The sequence below is a fragment of the Schistocerca piceifrons genome, chromosome 1 (genome assembly GCF_021461385.2).
Source record: "Schistocerca piceifrons isolate TAMUIC-IGC-003096 chromosome 1, iqSchPice1.1, whole genome shotgun sequence".
In the NCBI taxonomy this organism is placed as follows: domain Eukaryota; kingdom Metazoa; phylum Arthropoda; class Insecta; order Orthoptera; family Acrididae; genus Schistocerca; species Schistocerca piceifrons.
Window position 1 is genome coordinate 1,239,189,675 of NC_060138.1, and position 19,881 is coordinate 1,239,209,555.

At 38.9% G+C, this 19,881-nt stretch overlaps 1 protein-coding gene across 4 annotated transcripts in view; it reads left to right on the plus strand.

Moving 5' to 3' along the window:
• The window catches only part of LOC124782041 (arylsulfatase B-like), a 132,585-nt gene that overhangs the window by 43,895 nt on the left and 68,809 nt on the right, over positions 1-19,881 (plus strand). The gene's annotated exons all lie outside the window — the stretch shown is intronic.

The following is a 19,881-nucleotide window of genomic DNA, read 5'->3' on the forward strand; positions in this document are numbered from 1 at the left end:
AGAGTGGAGAGAGATAGTAGATTTTTATCTATCCAGTTACATTATATACTAAAAATTGGAAATTTATTACTTTCTTGTATATTAGCTCAAAAAGTTATTCTGTAATACAATGACATTCTGTAGATTGAGAATAAAATGCACATTCTGAAGAAAAACTGTGCCTCCAATTTGAATGGCACTAGTTCGAAGGGCTGTGGAAAAGCCGTGAGGCTGCCCCGTAAGTTGCCAGTAGTGATAGAAGTACTGTTGGGCAATTGGAGGTGAACAGCCTGCAGTGATGGATGTTATGTGTGAGAAATTAGCGTTGATGGAGGGTAGAGGTCTGAAGTGTTAGCATAGGCTAACGATCTGTACATGTTCGACATGGAGATTGCCTAAAAGCTAGAATTGTGGTGATTGACATTATCATTGCCTCTGATACCAATTGTAATTTATTATAGCCTCATACACTGATAGTTGGCCAATAAAAGACAAGGTGTACTTCAACAGTGGTTAATTATCATCTATCTCTGTGCGTGGTATGAACGGGTGCTGTTCCTCAGACAAGCTTCATGTTTTTACAACACGAAGCTTTTGATGGCGTTCTACCTTGACTTTAGCAATGTCTTGCCTATAGGAGCAGCCAAAGGTTATTTTACTAATGACATTCTGTCAGCATTACAAAAGGAAAAATTTCCTGTTTGTATTTTTTGTGGTTAGCCAAGACCTTTCATCTTACAGGTCTTTCTCATTAACTAATCTTTATTCATTTGTATAAATGACAATCAGATCTTGCTAAGGGCATACCCAGTAAGAGGCAGCAGAGGGCAGTTATTACCCTAAGAAAATAAAATCTTTACAATCTGACCTCACATCCTGCCATGTCAAACAGTAAACATATCAATTCAGTATCAGTTTGCAGAAATACTAAGCACATAACGGGCACTGACTAGTAGCCAGTGTAACCACAGTTGTGAAATCTCAAAACTATTTCATCATTCACTACAAAATTACTCTGCAAGGGAGACAGCGACACAGTGAGAACTCAGAATTACAGCCTACCTAGCAGCATTACTGAAAATTTATGCCAGTTATTGACTGACACTAGATAACATTTAATATTACACATTTGAGCATGACATGGTTATGATTGCATTTGGCTCAAGCTGTTTGTTTTCAATAGAAACCGTGTAAACACCCAGTACCTACCATGACCCTAATTATACACAAACACAAGTTAGTGAATTAGATTTTAAAAATAGGTACACAAAGCAGGACTTAAATGTATGTGCTGGACCCGGGAATAGTAGGTGTTCAGCTCTGACGACATTCGTTCTTGCTGTCAACAGTGTTCACAGAGAGCGCTTCACAAGACATGGTCTCCACATGAACGTAAAAGGGAAAAAGATTATTAGTGCCTAAATACTTAAATTTATTAATGAGTCATCTGTAATGGAAGTGTCTCCAATCCCAATTCCGCCAAAACAAGAGTTGTCTGTAACAGTGGAACCATCATTATCTGCAGTAGAGCTACAACAAACACCAGTAGCAGCAGCAAAGGCTCATATATTCTCAGCAGCAGTGTCAGATAAACCACTAGCAGCAGAATCACCACAATCATCAGCAGAGCTGTCGTCATCAGCAACAGCATCCAGAACAGCAGACCCCATAACACTACCTCAGGGCAATGAAAATGCATGTGAGGAAAATATACAAAGGTCATTAGCCACAGCAGCTAACAAAGAAGGGCAGTCACCAAGTCGGGGAGCACAGGGGCCACTAGCAACAGCAACCACACAGAAGAGGTACCTGAGGCCTGGGAGATCAACAGCAGAAGCAGCTTCCAATCAAGACAGATGCCTGAGGACTAGGAGACCTGCTACACTAAGTGAGGATTTTTTATGGTACCGAGTAAGCAGAAAGAGAACATGGAAAAAGATGTAAGTAAAACTGTCCATCTTAAATACCAGTGTGACAATAATGAGAGGAATATAAACACCGGACAAAGATACGATCCAGGTTTAATGACACAAACTGAAAAAAAATCACTGCATAGTACCAGAAGCAAAGGGAGCAAGTGAAGTGCTAAGTATATTACAGGAAGGGGAACTATTACATTTAAAGCCAACTGTTAGTGAACCAACTCAGTGCATTTTAAAGGAAGATAATCAGAGTGACCAGTTAAAAATACCACTAAGGCTCATGCACCTAAACATACAGTAAGGAAGTGGGTTTTAAGGGAGAGGGTAAGGAGTCATTCCAATCCCGGGAGCGGAAAGACTTACCTCAGGGGGAAAAAAGGACAGGTATTCACTCGCACACACGCACATATCCATCCACACATGTCTTTCCGCTCCCGGGATTGGAATGACTCCTTACCCTCTCCCTTAAAACCCACTTCCTTTCGTCTTCCCCTCTCCTTCCCTCTTTCCTGATGAGGCAACAGTTTGTTGCGAAAGCTTGAATTTTGTGTGTATGTTTGTGTTTGTTTGTGTGTCTATCGACCTGCCAGCGCTTTCGTTCGGTAAGTCACCTCATCTTTGTTTTTATATATAATTTTTCCCATGTGGAATGTTTCCTTCTATTATATAAACATACAGTACCTTAAAAATAAGCTTAATATATTACAGGTTTTTGTAAATGAACAGTCACCTCATATAGTAGTGCTAACTGAGCATGGATTAAAATCTGATGAAATTATTTACTGTAAACTAGAGGGCTACTCCTTAGCAAATAGTTATTGTAGACAGCAACATAAGGGTGGTGGTGTGGCAGTTTACATTAGTGAGAATCTTGGGCACAAGAAATTAAACTATCTAGACCAGTACAACAAAGAAGGCTTGATTGAAGTGACAGGCATCGAAGCCCATGGTGTAGAGAGGTTATGAGAAAACATAAAGTTATTGGGATTTATCATCCACCAAAGGCTGATGTAATTAGCTTCAGAGACATATTTAGTAGAATAGTGGGACGTTGTTGTCCCAGTGACCTAACTATACTTGGTGATCTGAATATTGAGGCAAAATCTTCCAGTTTGTGTAATATGAGGTTAATAGATACTCTTAACCCACATAATCTCATAAATGTAGTAAATAGTGATACCAGGGTAACAAAGTCCACATCTAGCAGAATTGATTACGTTATACTATGTAAACATATTAAAGACAGTGTTAGGTGCTGGAATATGGATTTTCACTACTCTGACCACAAATGCCAGCTTGTAGAGTATGTAAACACAAGCATCCCAAAAATGACAAAAGTTACTGCAAATAAAAGAATCCTAAAAGAGGGTAACATCCTTGCCCTAAGAAATAAATTAGCTATAGAGGACTGGGATCTGGTTTACCAGACTGAAGGATCTGAAAACAAATGGGCCAAATTCTACGATACTATGCTAAGACACTTTGACAGATGCTGCCCTGTTAAAAAAATACAAAGAGTGTTCACCCATAACCAAAGTGCAAAAACCAACAGATTGATACTTCCAGCAAATATGATAAAACTCAGGGAAAACATCCAGGACCTGGATGTGTTACACAAGTCAACAAACCTGCAGGTTTTTAAGGCCAAGCAAAATGAAGCCAAGAAAATCTTTAAGAAAGAGCTTTCAAATCTAAGAAAACAGATATACAGCAGTGAAATAGCTCAGTCAGACAATATAGCCAAGACCTCATGGAGAATCGTAAATCACTTTCGCAAAGCCACACCGAAGCCAGAAACTGAAATTGTAAATATAAGACATGAAGGAAACACAATTAAAGATCCTAATAAAGTCTGCAATGTTTTCAATAAATACTTTATATGTGCAGCTGTTAGTCCAGTTAATAACACAATTGTGAGTAGTGAGGTAAAGCTCTGCCCCTTTGAAGAGCCACCTTTTGAATTCAAACAAGTAAGTGAAAAAGAAATAGGCAGGATAATAAATAACCTAAAGAATAAGTACTCATCTGGATGGGATGGTTTGAGTAGTATCGTGATTAAAAAATGTAATAAGGAATTAGTTAAAATAATCACCCACCTGGTAAACTGCAGTATTAGAGAACATACATTTCCAAATGTATTGAAATGGAGCACAGTTAAACCAGTGCATAAAAAAGGATCCAAGGAAGAGGTTTCAAATTTCAGGCCCATATCATTAATACCTGTCTTCAGCAAAGTATTTGAAGTTGTGCTGCTGACACAACTTAGTGGCTATTTCTTGAAAAATAAGTTCCTAACAGACACACAACATGGATTCCGAAAGGATCATAGTACTATCACAGCAATTATGGAATTTCTTCACAAAACGTATGGTGCCCTTGATCAAGGAATGCAAACAGCTGGCATATTTCTAGACCTCACTAAAGCCTTTGACTCGGTAAACCATGAGTTACTTTTAAGTAAACTTGAGCCATACAATGTAAATGCTGCATCCATGCAATTGCTGGCTACATATTTATTTAACCACAAGCAGTGTACAAAACTGACTTACAAAATCAATAATCAGATCATTAATTTCCAGTCCAAATATGAGACAGTCACACAAGGTGTACCCCAGGGCTCAATTTTGGGCCCTTTCCTTTTCCTAGTGTACATAAATGATATAGAGCAACCTTTCAACTCCCAATTGGTAACCTAAGCAGACGATACCTCACTGTTATTTCTTGGTAAACAAAATGATGAGTTAACGTTGGTAGCAACTGAGGGCGTATGTCAAATAACTACTTATTTCCAAGATCAAGGTTTGAAAGTTAATATCAGTAAATCTCAGTTATTGCCATTTAAACTTACGAACTCACACCAAACCTCTATCAGTAACATAGGTGGAATTAAAGTAGTGGACACAGAAGGCTGCAGATTTCTAGGTATTCACTTAGATGAAAATCTAAGATGGGTAAACCATATCAAATTTTTATGCAATAAAATCAGCAGTTCATTACATCTAATCAGCCAGTTATCAAAAGTAGTCCCACATCAGACATTAAAAACAATTTATTATGGAACCATTTTTGCACAGGTTAATTACAGGATAGAGATATGGGGTTGTGCTGCCGACATACATATGAACAGAATATTAACCCTACAGAAAAGAGCAATCAGAATTATCCATGGATTAGGGTATAGAGATTCATGCAGGGAAATCTTTGTTCATCATAAATACCTCACAGTCTACTCACTGTATCTTTACAAATTAATTATATTTTTTGTGACACATCAAAACAAAGCAACAAAGTGCTCTGATATGCATGCCTATAAGACAAGAAATAAAGACTGCTACTACAGACAAAGAACAAAATTAAAAACAACAGGCCATAGTCCATGCATTAGTGGTCAAATATGGTACAACAGATTACCGAGCTCTATAAGGTGCCACAAAGGGAACTCATTCAAAGTGAAACTGAAATATTTCTTGATTGACAAGTGTTTATATTCTTTAAGTGAATATTAATATTAAACTAAAATAAATAAATAAATAAATAAATAAATATAATGGAAGGAAACATTCCACGTGGGAAAAATTATATATAAAAACAAAGATGAGGTGACTTACCGAACAAAAGCGCTGGCAGGTCGATAGACACACAAACAAACACAAACATACACACAAAATTCAAGCTTTCACAACAAACTGTTGCCTCATCAGGAAAGAGGGAAGGAGAGGGGAAGACGAAAGGAAGTGGGTTTTAAAGGAGAGGGTAAGGAGTCATTCCAATCCCGGGAGCGGAAAGACTTACCTTAGGGGGAAAAAAGGACAGGTATACACTCGCACGCACGCACATATCCATCCACACATACAGACACAAGCAGACATATTATGTCTGCTTGTGTCTGTATGTGTGGATGGATATGTGCGTGCGTGCGAGTGTATACCTGTCCTTTTTTCCCCCTAAGGTAAGTCTTTCCGCTCCCGGGATTGGAATGACTCCTTACCCTCTCCTTTAAAACCCACTTCCTTTCGTCTTCCCCTCTCCTTCCCTCTTTCCTGATGAGGCAACAGTTTGTTGTGAAAGCTTGAATCTTGTGTGTATGTTTGTGTTTGTTTGTGTGTCTATCGACCTGCCAGCGCTTTTTTTATATATATATATATATATATATATATATATATATATATATATATATATATATAAAAAAAAAATAGAGGGAAACATTCCACGTGGGAAATATGTCTGCTTGTGTCTGTATGTGTGGATGGATATGTGTGTGTGTGCAAGTGTATACCTGTCCTTTTTCCCCCTAAGGTAAGTCTTTCCGCTCCCGGGATTGGAATGACTCCTTACCCTCTCCCTTAAAACCCACATCCTTTCATCTTTCCCTCTCCTTCTCTCTTTCCTGATGAGGCAACCGTTGGTTGCGAAAGCTAGAATTTTGTGTGTATGTTTGTGTTTGTTTGTGTGTCTATCGACCTGCCAGCGCTTTCGTTCGGTAAGTCACCTCATCAAAGACACCAGTTGGTGTCTCCATGCAAAAAAAATACAACAACAATAATAATAATAATAATAATGAAATTATTATTATTATGAAATGAGATGTGACAGGGTGAATGATTGTAAATACCTTAATGGGTCTAATGGCTCTGAGCACTATGGGACTTAACATCTATGGTCATCAGTCCCCTAGAACTTAGAACTACTTAAACCTAACTAACCTAAGGACATCAAACAACACCCAGTCATCACGAGGCAGAGAAAATCCCTGACCCTGCCGGGAATCGAACCCGGGAACCCGGGCGTGGGAAGCGAGAATGCTACCGCACGACCACGAGCTGCGGACTAAATACCTAATACATGGGAGTAATTCTAGATTGTACTATGACTTTCAGACCCAAATGTGCAGTACCAGGGCAGTGGTCTTCAATTTTAATTACATTATCAATATCCGCACATGCAAAACATAAAGAGCAGACCCACACTTGCTCAGAACTTTAATGTTTGCACTATCTGTATTTGATACTGAGAACAATCCAGCATGAAGGGCTTGTTAATACAAAAATAATGTACCTACAGATGTTGCCCTACACGCATTTATTACATTGGTAGCATCTGCGTGAATGCTATCATGGCTGTTAAGCTAAAGGTGTTACCAGAAACATATCACTGATGATGAAACATTGATCAGGAGAAACTGAAGTGTTCAGTTATTAAAGGTGCTGTCCCTAGCTCCTTTGCAGGACTAGAAATTTATCTAGTGTGACAAAAAGGAACAAGACTGCTCAAATTATTAAAGAGCTATTTGTTCTGGCAAATCAGTACATGAGCATGTTTTTGACATTCATCTGTATTCTGTCAGAATGCAAAAATGGTGAAACTCTTGTGCAGCTTCATGTGAAATGACATGTGGTAGTGTTTCCATTAGTGGAACAAACAAATACGGATGTCTGTAAATTTGCTGCATCTGTCTCATTCCTTTGCATCAAATTCCACACAAGACTTTTTGTGGCTGAGCATAAGAGATAGTCTGTAGTAAACATCTTGTCTGCAGCCATCTAGATGGTGGTTTGATGTAAGGACATTATTTAAAGGACACTGTTCAAAATAAAGAAAGTTACACACCAATATACAATGACAAACAATTTTTTAGAAATGCAGGCATTCTCATAAAGGGAAACAAAGATTCACATGCACATATTCATAAAGAAAAATATGAATCAGCTAGAAGTAAGGAAAAGCCAAACTTAGAGATTTGGTTCCCTTCTGTTTTTGAAACACATGAATGACTTACCAAATATATTTGAGGGACTTCCAAAATCTGCAATGATTGCTCATGCTCTTAAGGCTTTCTCAGCTGTATGGCCTGTTATCCACACGAGATAATTTTCTGTTTTTCTCCCTTCACTGGAATTAGTTTAACTATAATATTACAGAAACTGTTATTATGTAATGTCAGATAATTGTAATTATCGCACTATTAATAAATAAATTGTTCTGTATATTAAAATATTTGTTGGCTTTTGGGATTAATAACAAAGTAGGTGGAATGAACAGATTAATAATTTGATAATAAATACTCAAATGGCTTTATTTGCACTTAGGTGTCATTGGTGGTCTGGTTCATCTTGTACATGTGTGTGTGTGTTTTTTGACATGTTCCACATATGATCCGTAACTAACACCCCCCCCCCCCCCCCCCCCCCCATATCCTGCACTGTCATACACTCCACCTCGTATTCCACATCCGTTTGGTCTCCAACTCTTGTATCCACATCCCAAACACTTGGAATACCTTCGCCAATCCTATGTCTCTCATAAATCAAAACTCCACTATTGATGGCCACCATCCGCACCAGCAGGAAGTGTGCCCTGCCCCCCCCCACCCCCCTCCCCACCCCTCCATGGGCACAAATATACTCTTGTATTCATTGCTGCATTTATGGAAATATCCATTGTATCACTTCATGAAGAGTGGTGGCCTACATATTCCTATTGTACCCCAGGCATGCTCTATGGGCGAAAAATCATGGGGACTGATGACCTCAAAAATTAAGTCCCATAGTGCTCAGAGCCATCTGAACCATTTTTTGAAAAATCGTGGGACTGGACAAGCCAATCAAACATCCACACAGTCATCTATGTGTTTCTGGTGAGGGTTCTTACAGTATGCTTCTGGAAATGCCAATTGGTACCTTGATCATGAAAGGTATGACATCAGGGTATACTAGTCTTGCCACACACTGGCGGACATTCAGGCTCACTCTATAACTGAAGACCTCGGCTGTAAGGAGTGGAAGGGACAGCAGATGAGAAACCGAAATATCGCATGTAAAACATGGAAAATGACGTACTTTATTCATATTAGTAGGTCCGATAAACAGAGAAATGGCAGCCTATCTCAGATTCTAACTTATAGCAACTTTTATCATGGATGTGTGCAAGCAAGCAGTGAAAAGTGCCAAAAACATGACTGCCAGTACTAGTAATGTCTAGGGTGTTCATGCCGGGATAACATTTCGGGAAATATTTGTGCAAATCAGAGGATGATGTGGATAATTAGGACTTGGATAAAGACACTGAATATGTTTCTGAACACAAATGCACTTCAAAAGTTCTTGCTAATCATGTCAGTGTGAATTATTATTTTAGCAAGTAAACAATGTTGTGTCCCTCACCATATTTTATGTCAATTTACATGAGACTGTGACAGTAGAAAAGTTGAGGGGCATCCTTATGTTATTTACGTGCTGTAGTAAGGCGACAATAAAATTAATTCTACAATGCTCTAAATCATCGATTAGATAGGTTGTTATAATTTATTACTGCAAAAATCAGTACTCTACATGTGCGTGACTACTCTGCAGTTCAGTTAAATGCCTGGCAGGAGGCTCATTGAAAGGAATAAATGGTGCACAATTCTATACTTAGGAAAAGTCTCACTGGATGTAGCCAGGAAGCATATATCCAGGAATGTAAAAAAACCATTTTGTGGGCACAGCACCGTTGGGCACTTTTTTCCCAGTCATTAAGACGGCACTCCACCTTTGGAAAGAAGTGCACTATATGAAATTACTTGTAATTGTGGCTAATTCTGGCAGACCCACTTGAAGGGACACCACAGAAGTTGGAAACTTAGAAATAATAATGATTATTATTATTATTAAATGAGACATGACAGGGTGAATGATTGTAAATACCTAAATATATGGCAGTAATTCTGGATTGTACTATGACTTTCAAACTCAAATGTGCAGTACCAGGACTGTGGTCTTCAATTTTAATTACAATATCAATATCCTCACATGCAAAACATAAAGAGCAGACCCATACTTGCTGAGAATTTAATGCTTGCACTATCTGTGTTTGATACTGAGAACACTACAGCATAAAGTGCTTGTTAATACAAAAATAACGTACCTACAGATGTAGCTCTACATGCATTTGTTATATTGATAGCATCTGCATGAATGCTATCATGGCTGCTAAATCACTGAATTCCAGCAAGCACCAATTTCTCTGGGTGTGATGGTGCACTGAATAAGGTATTACAGCCATATGCAGACTTAGTGATAAATATGTAACCAATGAGCAAGTGTTGGTGTATTTCCTGACTAACTAAAAACCAATGTTTGGAAGCAAATGAAATTTGAAAAGAACAAGGATAACATTCGTCACAATACTAGTTGGTTACAATGTACCACAAGGTCCAATTGTAGGTCCCGTATTGTTATCATCATCAATTGATGATATAAATACACAACTCCCTTCTGGACATACCACACTGGTTGCTGATGACACAAATATTCTAATAATTGACAAAACTGGCAACAACCACAAAAAATACTTATACTGCTAATGAGTGAGAGCAATGTTGTTGTCAGTGTATAAAAATGAGTCACATTAGTTTCTGTCTCTCATAACAAAAATGAGAAATTCCTAAACAACCAAGAACTATCAAACAAAACTTAGTTTGTATAATGTATAAGCTGAAGGAAAATGAGTGATGCTGGCAGTACTTTAGGAGACTTAATGTTAACACCTTAACATCAATGTATATTAATATATTGGACCCATCGCAAAATACCTATTACATACAGATATCTCATTGAACTTAAATGGTCACTAACATAATTTTGAAAACAATCAATGCACTAATGTGATTGAATGCCAAACTTCACGTAGCCAAAGAAATGTTTTGCACATTGGATACAGACATTCAGTAAATTATTATTGTTACTGTTGTTGTTGTGGCCTTCAGTTTGTAGCCTTGCTTGATGCATTTCTCAGTGCTTGTCTATGCTGTGTAAGCCTTTTCATCACTGTAAAACTATTGCTGTTTGTACTTTTTATCATCCAAATCTCACTTCTGTATAAATTAGCTATTGAATAAAGTTAAAGAAGTGAAAAAGTCAAGATTTCAAGTGTAAATTAAAAAAATATTTGAATAAAACTTTTACATAGTAAATGACTTTTTTTAAAAAATAGTTAAACATGTTACCTCATTTCATGAACATTCACTCATGTACTTAGGACTGGAGAGCTGTTTATCTTACCCCAAATTCTTAATAATATAATGAATTTGTATTTATTTATGTTGCTATGTGTAATATGTTCCCAATATTAACACATTATACATGATGTCTGCTCAGTAATTTAACCCCTTTTAGATGGCTCTTCAAACAGCTGAGAATACTGAAAGCAGCTTGTGAGTCCTTATTTGTCTCACTTAAGTGATAATAATGCCTCTGCTTTTTGTCAGTGATGATGACTTGTTGACTAATTAATAAAATTTAAGTACCATTGAATGAAGTTCAGGAAGTACAACGGAAAAAGATGCCTTTGTAGATGACAGTTATGGAATTGGGATAATGAAATCATGCCATGAGGTTCTGATAACACCTTACTTCCTGAAATGATTCATTCTGGGATGACATCCATGTACCCACACTTACATTAAACATTATTTGTGCACTTCACCAAAAAAATATTTTCAGCACCTTTATCTTAACCACTGGCCAATACAGAATGACAACTCCAACTGTCACACAACATGCCCAAAACGGGCAACATGTCCTTGAAACACTTAAAATTTTTGACCGTGGGTTCATCACGCCTATGTAAAATCCAAGGGAAGGAATTAAAAAAAAAATGAAACATTTAAGTCATCCAAGAAAGATTACAAATGGCAGGAAAGATCAATCAGTCATTACTCATATATACATTGTATACTTAACAGAACTTAAACTAGTGGAAAGACATGGGAAACATCATAAAAAAAAAAAAAAAAACAAAAAAAAAAACATGACACTGTATTTTTCTTAATGTAAATGCGGTTGTAATTAATGATATGAATATAATAGAGGGAAACATTCCACGTGGGAAAAATATATCTAAAAACAAAGATGATGTAACTTACCTAGCAAAAGCGTTGGCATGTTGATAGACACACAAACAAATATAAGAACACACACAAAATTAAAGCTTTCGCAACCAACGGTTGCTTCATCAGGAAAGAGGGAAGGAGAGGGAAAGATGAAAGGATGTGGGTTTTAAGGGAGAGGGTAAGGAGTCATTTCAATCCCGGGGGGGAAGAAAGGACAGGTATACATTCGCACACACACACATATCCATCCGCACATATACAGACACAAGCAGACATAAATGGGGTTGGCTACAAATGACAGATGAACTGCAGTATGATGGTTGTGGTTGGACTTGCACATTATGCCATCCATACTGTTCAATGAGGATGACTGCACAAGTTTGGCAGTCAATAGTTATGGCACTGTTAGTTAGGTAAGCCCATCCACAATGGCAAGTTCATACCACATTGGATGGAAAAAATCGAGGTTACTGCACCTGTGTCACAAGACAGTGATTAATTTTAACACTTGCCATGTTGCCCACGTGTAAAAACAGTATATGGTGCAATACTTTCTATAGTGAATTCACTAGAGCTACCCAAACCAGTCTAGACACTTAACAGGAACAGCCTGAACCAGACTATTTATGCGGAGATAAACATATAGGATAGGAGTGACAAGGAGAGATAGGGTGGAGAATGAAAGGGTAAAAGAAGTAGTGAAAGAGGATCTTTTGCAGAGCAGGATAGAAACATCAAGGCTAAGATAGTATGGGCAGTTAGAGAGAATAGAAAACAAGACAATTCTAAAGAAGGTATATGAAATGGAGATGCAAAGAAAAAGACCAAGGAATAGATGAGTGTAAGATAGAAGGGAGTGTGTTGAAAAAAGAGGCAAGGACCAGACCAGAGTGAATGCAGAAAAATAGTGGGAAAACAGGACTAGATTGTGAGGCTTATGTTCCGAACAGGCTATCCTGGGGCTGGAAAATGCTCAGGATGACGATGATTAAATCAAACAGTGGATAATCCAAGACGGAATGTAAAGGATCTTTGCTACTCACCATATATCAGAGATGCTGAGTCGCAGATAGTCACAACAAAAAAATTGTCACAAAATAAGCTTTCAGCCAACCAGGCCATTGTCAAAAACAGACAACAGCAAGACTCAAGCAAATGCAACTTACATACACATGACCACAGTCTCTGGTCACTGATGCTAGACTATGAGCAGCAGCACATGATGGGAGAGGCAACTGGGTGAGGGTAAGGAAGAGGTTGAGGTGGGTAGAGGGAGGGATAGCAGAGTAAGGGTGGGGATGGTAAAGTGCTGCCAGGGAAGTGTGAAGGGACAAGGTCGAGAGAGAATAGGGCAGCTTGGTGCAGCTAGGTTAGACAGAGTGCGGGGAAGGAGAGAAGGAAAATGATCGTGGGTGCATTGGTGGAACAGAGGGCTGTGTAGTGCTGGAATGAGAATAGGGAGGGGGCTAGATGGGTAGGGACAATGACTGACAAAGGTTGTCACCAGGAGGGTTACGGGAATGTAGGATATATTGCAGGGAGAGTTCCACCTGTGCAATTCAGAAAAGATGGTGTTGGTGGGAAGGATCCAGATGCCACAGGCTGTAAAGCAGTTATTGAAATGAAGAACGTCATATTGGGCGGCATGCTCAATGACAGGGTGGTCCAGTTGTTTTTTGGCCTCAGTTTGTCGGTGGCCATTCATGTGGACAGACAGGTTGTTGGTTGTCATACCCATGTAGAATGCAGCACAGTGGTTGCAGGTTAGCTTGTAAATCACATGACTGGTTTCACAAGTAGATGGGATAGGTGATGTTTGTGACTGGACTGGAATAGATGGTGGTAGGAGGATATATGGGACAGGTCCTATGCCTAGGTCTATTACAGGGGTATGAGCTATGAGGCAAGGTGTTGGGACCAGGAGTTGTGTAGGGATGGACGAAGATATTGTGTATGTTTGGTAGGTGGCGGAATACTACTTTGGGGAGGGGGAGGGGCAGTTGGTAGGGCAGTGAGTAGGACAATTCTCATTTCAGGGCACAATGAGAGCTAGTCAAAACCCTGGTGGAGAATGTAATTCAGTAATTCCAGTCCTGGTGGTATAGGGTCATGAGGAAAATGCTCCTCTGTGGCCAGATGATGGGACTTTGGGAGATGTTGGTGACAGGAGAGATAAGGTATGGGAGATTGGAAAAATGAGGTATGGGAGATCTGTTTTTGTACAAGGGTTGAGGGGTTAATTACATTCTGTAATGCCTCAGAGTGGGCCTTTGACAAATTTTGAGAGGGACAGATCATCACTGCAGATGCAGCTGCAACAGATGGCTAGACTGTACGGAGGAGAATTCTAGTTATAGAACGGGTGGCAGCTGTTAAAATGGAGGTATTGCTGGTGGTTGGTAGGTTTGATGTGGACAGAGGTACTGATGTAGCCATCATTTGAGGTGGAGGTCAACATCGAGGAAGGTGGTTTGTTGTGTTGAATAGGACCAGGTGAAGTGAATGGGGGAGAAGGTGTTGAGGCTCTGGAGGAATGTGGATAGGGTGTCCTCACCCTTGATCCAGTTCGTGAAGATGTCATCAGTGAATCTGAAGTACGTGAGGGATTTAGGATTCTGGGTATTTAGGAATGATTCCTCTCCATGGTCCGTGACTAGGTTGGCAGAGGATGGTGCTATGCGGGTGCCCATAGGCGTACTCTGGATTTGTTTGTAGGTAATGCCTTCAAAGAAGAAGTAACTGTGGGTGAGGATATAGTCGCCACAGTGACTAGGAAGGAGGTTGTTGGTTTGAATTCCTTCAGACATTGAGAAACGTAGTGTTCAATAACCGTAAGGCCATGGCATTGGGGATGTTAGTGTAATAGGAGGTGGCATCAATAGTGACGAGCAGGGCAGAAACTGTGGAGAGTTAATGCAGGAAGTGGTTGATATCTTTTATGCAGGAGGGTAGGTTTTGGGTAGTAGGCTGAAGATGTTGGTGTATGAGAGCAGGGATTCTCTCAGTGTGGGCACAATTACTGGGTGCAATGGTGCATCCTGGCTTATGGAGTTTAGGGAGCAAGTAGAAGGTAGGAGTGGTAGGGGGAGGCGAGAGATAGACTCAGGGGAGAGGTTCTGGGATGGGCCTAAGGATTTGAGGAGAGAATGGAGATCCTGCTGGATCTCCGGAACGGGGTCACTGTGGCAGGGTTTGTTGGTGGATGAATCTGAGTCCTTCTGCCAGGTAATTCTTGTAGTTCAAGACTACAGTGTTGGAGCCTTTGTCAGCAGGTAGGATTATAAGGTCAGGATCAGTTTCTAGGTGGTGGATTGCAGTTCTTTCTGTAGATGTAAGTTTAGTTTGCATGTAGAGGGATTTGGGGAATGATGGTGAGGCAAGATTATTAATAGTAACTCTAAAATATTTCTGTTTGCTGATGACATTAGCTTGGTAGTAAAGGATGTGGTGTGCAACTCTGGCTTGGTTTCATAGAGTGCAGTTCATGACATAAGTTCATGGCCTGTAGAAAATAAACCAACACTAAATCACAGTAAGACTCGGTTTTTACAATTTCTGACACACAATTCAACAAAACCCGACATTTTAATTTCACAGAACGGGCATGTGATTTGTGACACTGAACAGTTCAAATTTCTAGGTGTTCAGATAGATCATAAACTATCATGGAAAGCCCATGTTCAGGATCTTATTCAAAGACTTAATACTGCCATTTTTACTATTCAAACGGTATCTGAAGTAAGTGATTGTTCAACACGAAATTTAGTCTACTTTGCTTATTTTCATTCGCTAATGTCATATGGTATTATATTTCAGGGTAACTCTTCCCATTCTAAAAGGATATTTTTGGCTCAGAAATGGGCGGTTTGGGCAATAAGTGGTGTAAGTCTGCGAACCTCTTGTTGACTCCTGCTCACTAGTCTGGGTGTTTTGACATTGGCTTCTTTTATTTTTTATTTATTTATTTGTTTATTTATTCATCCATGGAACAATAAATATTGTATGGATGTCATCAGTTTACAACACATGAGCACATATTTACATTTACAATGAAACAGGTTTCTCATATTTTGTGTAGTTTTTATAACTAGACATACACACATTTATAATTACATAATATATTTTCTTTACAGTTACTTCTTGTTAACAATATCAGCTTATTCCCAAGAATAAGTAGCTTTCACTCAGTTAATACTCAGTAGAAATCCAATCTGCATTTGGATTGGACTTCGTAACTCTTGTGCAGAAGGATGTGCAATATACTGCTGTATCCATTTTTATCAAGCTACCACAGGAATTCAAAAATATTAGCAGTAATGCACATACTTTCAAATTGAAACTGAAGAGTCTCCTCATGGGTCACTCCTATTCTCTTGAAGAGTTTCTCGAAAAATTAAGCTGATTCTTATGTTATATTGTTGATTGCATTTACTTAAACTTATGGCTTGACTTTTTTTGTGTTCATAAACATTTTATTTTTATCTGTTATTACTTTTATGTTGTAACTTCATGTACTGACACATTCCATGACCTTGGAGATTTGCTCCTCAATTTGTTCCTACGGAACTTGACATGTAAATAAATAAATAAAATAAAGGTTTGAGGTTAAGAAATACTGGAAAGTTAACAGGAGGTGATTTGGGAGCAGTGCGGGTGGATCATGGTTGGATGGAGGAGTCAAATGGATCAGCAGGGTTCAACACTGGTCTTTGTTTGATTCCGATTTGGTAGTGTTGGTGGTGAAAAAGTGTTTCCACTGTAGGGACCGGGAGAAGGTCTTTAACATGTCCTGCACGATTGAATTTGGGAGCGGGGCGAAAGATGATGCCTTTGGAAAGGGCTGAAATTTTTGTGGGACTAAGGCTTTTGGAAGAAAGGTTCATTACCCTGTTTCAGGATTCTGTGTGGTGGTGGGAGGGAGTTTTGGAGGGTGGGGTAAATGTAGCAGGTCTGCGAGACAGGATTTGTCAGCTATGTCCTTAGCCCTCACCAACATAGTCCTACAAACCATACCTATCAAGCCCAAGCCTCCTTGCAATATCTTCTTTCCATTTGTAAAATTCTGCTATGCAATTCCAAAATCCTGGAACCCTTAACACGCATTGAAACTCTTGCCCTCCAGGAACTAGGGGAACATGGACAATGCCACCTCAAAAAACTCTCCAGCCTGCTCACTTCCTACTGCTGCCTTGGGCTACTATTGTCCACCGCTTCTACAGTAACCTCCTAACCTTCTGCACATCCCCTCATAGCTGAGAGGGTAGCTTCTCTGCCAAAGTTCTCACATGTTCTGTCGATTTCAACCAACAGTCTACATTCGTCCTCAATAATTTGTCACCAGCTACATAGTCTAGCACATCGTTGTCTACTTTCAGTGTAGGATCATTGAGGTTTTTCATTTAGTTGGAAGTTTATGCAGATTGTCTTTTTCATGTTTAAAGTTACTCTATTCCTTAATGACCAGTAGTGGAAGTCTCTTGGAGCTTCATTGGATTTTTCTGTTAACTGCGTTGAATCTTTGTCTGTAATGGCTACTGTGCTGTCATCAGCAAGTAGTATTTTTTCCCTTATCTGACACTATGGGAAATCATTTGTCTATATAAGGGAGAGGACTGGGCCCAATACAGTTGCCTGGGGATGCCCATATTAATATGTTTCAGATCTGGAAAGTGTTTCAGCATCAGTATAATAGAATACGTGAGACTTAAACATCTTGTACCCAGTTTTCCAAGTATTACTTAAACAAATTCTTTACCCTACCCCTTAATCCTTATAGTTCCAATTTATGTAGTAACATTGTGTAGTCTGTAGTCAACTGTGTCAAATGATTTTGACAAAAAAAAAAAAAAAAAGAACCGAAAAGCCTGTTGCATTCTCATCCTCAAAAAAAAATTCTCATCCTCAACTACTGCTTCAAATACACTTTAGTATACTATGATATAGATGGCTATGTACCTCTTGTGGGCCTGGAACCAAATTCTTCATGCAATATTCATTGCTTAGAGATCATACTTATGTAGATACTTCATTAGTCTATTTTTCTTTATGGTTTATATTGCTTTGGAAATGCAAGATAAAAAAGAAATTGGTCTGTGGTTTTCTACATTTTCTGCCTTACTATTTTTGAGTACTGGTATTACTTTTGCTTGTTTCAGGCATTCAAGAAAGCAGCCAGCACAGAAAGATTTGTTAATTATCATTGTTAATGGGGTTTTTATGTTCTTTATATGTTTGTTGAGGACACTGAATGCGATCTTGTGTAACCCAGTGGATTTGAACTGTTTAATTGGGGTGGTATGTTACCTATGCCACCTCTTTCTCTGCTGCTGGAAAGAGCACCATTGTTGAGCTGGCTAGCAGTTCCTCAAGTTCATTATTCTCACTTTTTAAGTTGCTGTTACTTGACGTATTTTTTGATTCATTTTTGGAATCAACATTTATAGTCAGGTTGTCCTTCATTTTGGCATCTCCTACACTCCCAGTGGTATCATCACTGTTAATATTCATTGTCAGTCTTAGCACTTGGCCTATTACTTCTAAAAGTCACACCTATTCCCAGTTTATAGTTCACAAATAATCACTTCTCTCCAACATTGTTTTAAACAAAATGAAGAGCAGCTGCACTGAAATGTTACATATTCACCATTTGCTGTATTTTTGCTGCATTGGCCATCTACAAATACTGCAATGAAATCATGGTCCAACTCACGCATTGCCACTTGTAAGCCCCTTTCTTCTTCATTTTGTAAACCAAATGAAAGCTTGTTAATGAAGTAAGATGTACACTGTACACATTACAGTCAAACAGCACACTGAAGATTACTTAGCCACTGGAGGGCTTCTCTGGAGGCACTGTGGATGGCCTTAATTCCTCCTCCTTTGAAACCATAAATTGAGCAATTGAAAATAAGTTCTGTAGTTTGAAGTCCACTGTATTCACAGAAAGGATCATTTTCAAGATCCTACTTTGTCATTAAGCTTTTACAGGGACCATTTCCAGTCCTTATTCTGTCTAATCTGGTCCAGAGTCTTCTTGGAAGGTCAAAACCAGGAACTTGTCTGGTTATGTCAGCAATAAGGTATCCATTTTGTGGGATGTTTCTTTGCTAGTTTTCCCACCAATCCCTTTCTTCCTCAAAGTCTTATGATCTTTGGATGGTTTTCCGGAGTGACATCTTTGACTTCAGTCAATCCTTTGTGTGTAAATGGTAATGAATTGGGAGATCTAATTAGTTTTATATCTTCTTCCACACTTTTTTATTGCATTTTCTGTCTCATGTTTGGTGGTCTGATTTTGGATAGCACTGACAGCCAAGTTGTGGGGCTTCAGCAAGGCATTGATGATCCTCATTGATGCCCTGAGCTTCACATCAACTTTTTTTGTGTGGGCACTCATTGCCTGTCCTGGGGCATAGTATTCTGCAGTGCTATGTATCACTGCCAACGCGATGTGTGCAGTGTGTTTGCATCATTTCTCCTTGAGCTGCTTGCTAGTTTGGCTAGTATAGACTTTCTCGATTTCAGTTCTTCTATGTGGTGCTTGTACAAAAGTGTATGGTGAAGTTCAACTCCTAAGTATTTAGAGGTGTTTTTATGTTAAACTGGCTCTCCATTGAGTTTAAGGCTCAACTTCCTGTTAGCTTCCTTGTTGTTGAGACGCATAGTGATACTAACAGATTTGGAAGTATTTGGTTTCAAGTGCCATTGGGTAAACACTCGTGAAGAGTATGTAGATTACTATTCATGGTAGTTTGTAGCTGTTCAAATGACTTTGATAGTGTGACAACTACTATATAATTGGAATAGGCAAATGTGTGTAGCTGCGTGTTTGGTAAATCTCATTTATATAAATTGAAAAATAGGGGGGTGAGCTGTGAACCTCAAAGTAGGCCATTGTGAAATGTTCTGACAGTGCCTACCTTAGCTCTCAGAAAGACTCTATAAGTTCATTCCATTAATATATATTTCATGATCTTTAGCATTTGTTTATGTTGTGACTCACAAGTTTTCGTAAAAGCCCTTGATTCCAGACTGTGTCATTAGCTGGTGGATAGATCGAACAGCAATACTCCTGTCTTCATTGCATACTGGACACCTCTTCCTATGTATGTG